Source organism: Gymnoscopelus braueri, assembly GCF_963280865.1.
Source record: "Gymnoscopelus braueri genome assembly, chromosome: 14".
Classification (NCBI taxonomy): Eukaryota; Metazoa; Chordata; class Actinopteri; order Myctophiformes; family Myctophidae; genus Gymnoscopelus; species Gymnoscopelus braueri.
The window spans coordinates 9,127,274-9,135,344 of NC_137619.1; the positions used below are offsets into that span (position 1 = coordinate 9,127,274).

Genomic DNA, 8,071 nt, shown 5'->3' on the forward strand with positions numbered 1-8,071 from the left:
ACGTCTCCATTATTTGGCTATTACTGCCAAGCTGCCAATAGAATAGAATGGAAATATTTCTATTCTATTCTCAAACAGGCTGACCACAGTCCAAAATGGAGTCTAATGAGAGTGATGAAGGGTGTCTTAAATCTAAATCAATATGACAACATGATAACATGATGACAGCAGTAGGCTAATTTCTCCCTTTGAAAACAAAGGTTTGAGACGTGTTGAGTTTGTTGAGTTATGTTTTTGTTAAGATGAATCCCGACTTGTTGAGCAACTTTTCTGTTCGTTGTTGAATCCCACTGTTCCGTGATTAATGCCAATCAGTTGCAATATTCCCTGCGATATCGGTGAATTTGTTTTTATTATCAGGACTTTAATTTCACACGGTGAATTCGCGTTGAGATTGAGCTCAGAGCTGGCTCAGCCAGCGGCAATACCGTCCGTGTTGTAAATATAAAAAACGAACATGAAAAGCAACAATTACAGTTTAGTATCCAACCTAAAATAAACATTATACGTGGCCAAAAGTAAACACAAGGTAAAAACTCAGAACTCATGGAGTCCAATACCTATAAACGATAGACAATGAAACAAATGATATTTGAACGCAATGCAATGGCATAGCCGGGGGGAATCCCGGGACACGGGATCGGCCTCGGAACGTGGTTTGATTTAGCATCAAGGGTTGGATTAAGTCCCTGCGACACACTAGTGTCATCTCCAGGGGATATACTTGTACATCAAGCCCCCTTGCGCTACAGAAACAAGAGATAGGCTCCTGTCCTATCACTTGGCAAGGCTCCCTTAAAGGTGTGATTCCGTCCTCTGTTCACACCCCTGGATGTCAATAAACTAACCTGTTTATCTATCTGTCATTACAGCAGTAATCAGGTCCAGTCAGCACCTCTCGTCATGGAACCAAGGTAAATGCATGCATCTATGTGGGCAATGCCACATTATGCCACACCCCCTATGAGCTAAATGTGTGTCACTAAAGTCTGCCACTGCCCTGTGTGTATAACAAAAACCCTCCTACATGATGCACTATAGATGGGTTTCCGCGCGATGTCATCACAGAGCAGAGTGCGCAATCTGCGCATGCGGGTGGTAGAACGAACCGGAAGCGCCATTCACTCTGTTGTTATTTTCGGGATTTAGATAGGCATAATGCTGCTATTTTAGGCATAATAGGCATAATGCTGCTATTATATACAAACAGATCCAACTTCCGACAAATCATTTTTATTGAGTAAAGAAGATATTACAAACTGCATCATTTAATCTACTTTCATTAAACCCGGTGAAGACCATTTATTTTATGAATGTACATTTGACTAGAGCTGCTGCGGGTAATAGCGCCCTCTACTGCTCAACCCTCCACTGCGCGCGCAATCCGCGCATCATCCTCTCATGTTTACAAACAGGAAACCCATCTATAGAGGCATCTGTCTTACCTGGCCCAGGGCCGGGCATACACAGTATCTAATAAGTAGGAGAATCATTACAAAGTTTGCTCTGGGTTACACAAGCACAACACGGATGATAGAGAGTGGGTGGTCGCCGACCAAGGCCAGCACAAAGATCTGCCAGCACAAAGATGTGATTGGTAGTCAGAGGAAAGCAAATGGGAGGGAGGGGGGCACAATTGGTGGAGCAGTGACCAGGTATTAGGTAACAAGTTGCTTGGCAGGAGACTGAGACAGACACAGGACAAGCCCAGACACAACGACACAACAATATGGAATGTAATACATCCATTGATCATGCATAGTGACATTGGGTGTGTTACATAGTGACATAGATGAGGTGATTATTAATGACATAGCAGGAGAGACAGACACAGGACAAGCCCAGACACAACAATGTGGAAAGCAACACACCCAATGACCAACTGTTATCTATCTATCTATCTATCTATCTATCTATCTATCTATCTATCTATGCACATAATAATATTTGTCTACCTATCTATGCACATAATCATATTTGTCTACCTATCTATGCACATAATCATATTTGTCTGTCTGTCTGTAGGTCTGTCTGACTTTCTCCCGCATTTCTTGAGAACCGTCCAATCGATCAACTTAAAACTTGGCGTTTACATCCCAGAGGACCAGAGGGAGTGATGTGAGTATCAGTGGTTGTCCAGAAATCGATCTATTAATCCACAATATTCTGCGTCTGTCTGTGTCGTTTACATGAGTACATGAAAAATATATAATTGTAAAGGGGAGATTACGTGTAAGAAGAAATATGTTGTTTATTAGTTGAAATGTCCTTGTGTTTTTTGTTATGTTGGTAAACAAAGAGAGTTATACAAAAGCAATATAAGAAACCATGATGACAAATCTCTAGTTGCTAGACATTTCAAAGTCACAGTTCATGAAGTTTGTAGGCTTAGATTCCAAGGTATGGAAGTAGTAAATTCCTTAAATAGAGGAGATAGAGATTGGTTATTGCTACAAAGAGAAGTGTAATGGAATCACACTCTAAATACAGTATTTCCAAAAGGTCTAAATGAGGATTTAGTATTGAACTCTTTGTTATGAAAGAAAATATATTTTGGTTGTGGTTTGTGGTGGGATTTGTATATTTTGTCAATTGCATTTTGATTGTATGTCCTAACAGCCTGGTATCTAATCAACTGTTTTAAACATGGGTTTTCATAATCAATGACTCCTGTAAACTATGGGTCATTTACCTAGGCCACACTGACGAGGGCCAACAGGCCGAAACGAGTCAGCTGGTTGCCCTTGTGAGACTGCTGCGGCATATTAAATACTATACTTTCATCTTGCGAGTGTGGTTCTTCTTTTGTTGTAATAGTAATGATGACATGACCTCCAAGTACTATGATAATGAGTTGGCCTACTGCACTAAGTACTCTGGTTTAGTATTATTATTATGGTCTAAGCCCAACAGCCAGAGGTCAGATATTTGTGACTCCCATTTATAGACATATTTATTCATATTTATACTAACACCTATATATATATACTAGGTGTTTGTATAATTAGTTAACTTCCCTAAAGGTACGTGTTCAGTTTAAGTGTACATGTATTAACATTTCAGGAGAACAGTACAGAGCATTGGCATGAAACCAAACCTTTAATAGCCTTTTAAAAGCTACATCGTCTACATGCCATCCAACAGTAGATTTCTTTAGGGACACTAAAGAGACAGACCAAATAGCTTGACTAAGTAGCTGCACTGAGATGTACTCATTGGATTGTTAGACCCATAAGTGATCAAGTTCTGCCAATTTAAGAGTTTTTTTGTTTTGTTTGGCAAAGCAGCTTCAATTGTAATAAAAGTAAAGTCAGTCCAGTCAGCACCTCTGGTCATGGAACCAAGGTAAATGCATGCATGCAGGTTATGCCACATTATGCCACGTCCCCTATGAACTAAATGTGTGACACATTTATGAGAGAGAGTGCGTGGTAGCAGACCAAGGCATTTTATCTGCCAGCAGAGGGATGTGATTGGTGGAGATGGAGTCAGAGGGGCAGGACCAGCAAATGGGAGGGAGGGGCACAATTGGTGCAGCAGTGACCAAGTATTAGGTAACAATTTGCTTAGCAATAGATGAGGTGTTTATGACTGAGACAGCCACAGGATAAGCCCAGACACGACAACAATACAATGTGGAATGTAACACACCCAATGACTGCGTATAGTGACATATAATCCCACTATAGTCAACAACAAAAGAAAACACACACTCACAAGATCAAAGTATTTTTTAAAGTATTTAATTTGATATGCCATACCAGCAGTCACAAGGGCAACCTACGGACACGGTTCGGCCTGTTGGCCTGGTCAGCTTATAAACTGACTAGACTAGTTACTTACTGTATATATAGTGTACAGGAGTCATTGATTATGCAAATGAGTTGGCCATAGCTGAATCATTATATTATTATTATTATTAGTAGTAGTAGTAAGTATTGTTATAATAATAATAATAATAATAATAATAATAATAATAATAATTATTATTATTATTATTATTATTATTATTGTTACCCTTATTATTGTTATTATTATTATTATTATTATTATTATTATTATTATTATTATTATTATTACCCTTATTATAAATCACATAATTAAAACAGTTGATTCAATACCAGGCTGTTAAGACATAAAATCAAAATACAATTTACAAAATACACAAATCCCACCAGAAAGACCTTTTGGAAATACTGTATTAAAAATGTGAATCCAGTACACTTTGTAGCAATAATATCTCTATTTCCATCCTCTATTTAAGGGATGTACTATCTTACTTATTTATACATCGTCATACATGAAAAAAAAAGAGACACAGTTACAGGGGAGGATTATGTGTAAGAAGAAGTATGTTGTTTATTTGTTAAAAAGTCCTTGTGGTTTTTGTATTGTTGGTAAAACAAATTGAGTTAAAAACTAGATTAGAATCACTGAACACAAAAGCAATATAAGAAACCATGATGAAAGATCTCTATTTGCAAGACATTTCAATGCCACAGTTCATGAAGACTATAGGCTTACGTTCCTTAAATAGAGGAGATTGATTATTGCTAATAGTAATGATGACATAGACTGAACAAGTGCTATGAACATGAGTACAGTACTAAGAACTCTTGGTTAGAATTCTGGTTTAAGCTGCCAGAGATCTTAAGTCTTTGTTTGCAAATGTTTTGTGTTGTTTATTTATGTTTATTTAATATACACGATTTGATTTTCTTCTCTCAGTTTTAGGGAACTATTTGTCATCTCAAGAACCAAATTAAAAGAAGTGACGCAAAAAGTAAGTCTCACATCATAGTGAGAGAAGAGACTCCAGAGGAGACGAAAAAAATCCTGCACAAACTGGAAATCATAGAAGAAGAGTGAAGCATAGGGAGATGGAAGACACTCCCGAAGATAGGAAAGATTGCCATTTTTCAACCACAGACAATCCCGATACAGCATCACTGTCACAGGCTGATGACACTGCACTCACTACTACACTTTTGGGCGAATCCATCTCCCAGCCTCATTCACTGAGCCAAATTCCATGTAATGAGAAAGGGGCAAGTTTCAGAGCAGAGAGGTCCCACAGCTTAAATGATATATTATGTTATACACCTGATATCTTTGTTGAAGGTAGCAAGGAAAACTACTGGTTACACTGCACCCAAGCAGGACTGTTCCAATGCAACGTGACTGGCCTGGTGTTTAAGATGAAGGCAGAGGGAGATGTCATTTACAGGACAGTCCCTTGGAGCCAAAGGCTTGTAGCCAAGCTTGTCAAGAGGCCTGAAGGACCACTGTTTAACATAAAATGCCCTCGGGGTTCTTTCTGTCAGTTACACCTTCCCCATTGTGAGATCATCTCCCCAGGTGGAGGCAAATCCTTCTCTGTTGCCCATGTGATGAATGAGAAGCCTGAGCTTATCGTCCCCCAAGTGGTCACAAAATCTCATGTAATCATAAATGTAACTGGATGTTCTGACTATGGTGTTGTCGTTGATGTCAACCCTGACAATCCAAATCCTAAACGTGCATTGGTGTTAATGTTTTATACACCACCGATTGATGATAGCGAGCCCATATCAATCCTGAAAGTATTGCTGCTACCTTCAAACATTGTGCGGGATGACGTGATAAACGAAAGAAGGAAGACATTTAGAGACGAGATTTACATTGAAAGGCATGACTGTAAATTAATCCCAAATGAAGAATATACCCTCTCCACTTCCCCTCCACATGATTCCATCACAATTGAACCAAAGAAGACAACATTTGATGTTGATGAATCCTCCTATCACAATTACACGCCAACATTTAATGTGACTTTAAAGGAAAAGTTTAAGGATGTCAGTCTGCTTCTAAGAGACAGTAACAATAACATCTCTGAGTCTGCATGGGAATGCTGTGTAAACTTTTCAACTCCTGATATAATAAAACACCAAGTTCAGAGCACACCAACTCCTACAGCGAAAGACTTACTGTTTTCTGTGAGGAGCAGCTTCATTGACAGCGTTTCATGTCCTGTTCTCGACAAACTCCTAGACAAACTTTTAGAGGAGAAGGTGTTAAACGATGAAGAGAAGGAGATGGCTAATGGGAAACAGGTGAAACATGACAAGGCACGTTTTGTCATAGACACAGTGAGATTCAAAGGACTGGCTGCAAGTTCAAGCATGATTTCATTTCTGTGTGATATCGACCCATTCGTCTCTGACCATCTTGGGTTGAAACGCTAATTCCAATCATAAACCTGTCAAAAATAACTCACGACAGCAAAGACCACTCTGTTACGTAAGGGGCTACCCTTTCTGATGACACTGATGGGAAAATATGGCACATATTTTGTCAGCATCAATTTTAAAGGTTAAACATCACTTCACATTTTCTGGACCTGCATATTCAAGTGCCACGAAAAGTGAACATTTCCAACTCCCCTTATGAACATAACATTGATTAAAACTACCTAAAATTGGTTAAAAACAGGATACGAGGCATAGGCTGAAAAGTAAATGTCAAACTGTCTGAACTTTAACTGAACTTTCCCACCTGTCCACATCCTGTCTGCACCGTATGCATAGTGGTGTTTTTTGCTAGAAAGTTGACATGCACCTCTTAACCCTTGCTGTCTTGGCTCCACGTGTGCCCTAACAGACATGAGAACACCACGGCAACCACTTAGCACACCTTATGACACTGACGTGCATTTCTAAACTATCCAATACAAACCCCCTTTTGGGGATGGCCCCTCACTGGTTTCCTGTAGTATATAGTAGCATTACACATCCTGTTACATTAGAATTCTCCGCGACCCTACAGACTTCGGTTTTACTGACTCTGTTGTTCGTGCATACGAGGCGCCTCCCGATCCTTTCCCTGTGTGGACTAATCGCTCTTGAGCCTTTACGAAACAAAATCTCTCTGATACGTTGAGTATTTGATTTTACCTATCTTGCATTATTGGTTCACATATCACACAGTGTTGTTCCTGTGTATTGCTGTATTGAATAATAAATATGCTGATTTTGAGCTCCCTCTTGGAGTGTGGCCGTTGACGCATCAACATAAAACCTATATCCTTTCAAAATTTGGAAAAGGTGGAACTAAAATGTTCGCTTTAAAAAATATATATTCAATGTTTTGCACAAATGTTCATGATTTTTCAAAAATAGTGGATCTACAAGCTCATAGCGCTGCACTCAGTGCCACGATATGAGCTTGTATATCTGCTATTTTTGTATAGCCAAAGTATAAAATAATGAGTAAAAAAAATGACATGTTCCCGGATTGCGTTGCGACATGCGTTCCCGGATTGAATGGGTTAAATGAATGAAGGAACAATGGCTTCTATTTCACGGTGCTAACCAATTATACAGTTGGAAGATGAGGTTGAAAATCGGTGAAGTTCTCCTTTAAGTAACACTATACTCATATATGGTTATGTCTGAGTCATAGTGAACTCTATATATGGTCATGTCTGAGTCATAGTGAACTCTATATGGTTATGTCTGAGTCATAGTGAACTCTATATATGGTCATGTCTGAGTCATAGTGAACTCTATATGGTTATGTCTGAGTCATAGTGAACTCTATATGGTTATGTCTGAGTCATAGTGAACTCTATATGGTTATGTCTGAGTCATAGTGCACTCTATATGGTTATGTCTGAGTCATAGTGAACTCTATATGGTTATGTCTGAGTCATAGTGCACTCTATATGGTTATGTCTGAGTCATAGTGCACTCTATATATGGTCATGTCTGAGTCATAGTGCACTCTATATGGTTATGTCTGAGTCATAGTGCACTCTATATATGGTCATGTCTGAGTCATAGTGCACTCTATATGGTTATGTCTGAGTCATAGTGAACTCTATATATGGTCATGTCTGAGTCATAGTGAACTCTATATGGTTATGTCTGAGTCATAGTGCACTCTATATGGTTATGTCTGAGTCATAGTGAACTCTATAGTCATGTCTGAGTCATAGTGAACTCTATATATGCTTATGTCTGAATCATGGCGGAGGTCCACCCACCACCGCCCATCTATTATCCAATTTTACTATAGGATGTATATGAAATAG

The 8,071-nt window shown here is 38.9% G+C and overlaps 1 long non-coding RNA gene across 2 annotated transcripts; it reads left to right on the forward strand.

Annotated features, from left to right (window-relative positions):
- Positions 1 to 623: 623 nt before the first annotated feature.
- LOC308099828 lies at positions 624 to 7,514 on the forward strand. Of its 2 annotated transcripts, none has more exons than XR_013934391.1 (3): positions 624 to 914; positions 2,026 to 2,118; positions 4,729 to 7,514. It is a non-coding gene; the product is annotated as an uncharacterized lncRNA (long non-coding RNA). The 2 variants fall into 2 exon arrangements; XR_013934392.1 differs by lacking the exon at positions 4,729 to 7,514 and adding an exon at positions 2,401 to 2,645 and having other exon boundaries at positions 2,026 to 2,369.
- The last annotated feature ends 557 nt before the right edge of the window (positions 7,515 to 8,071 follow it).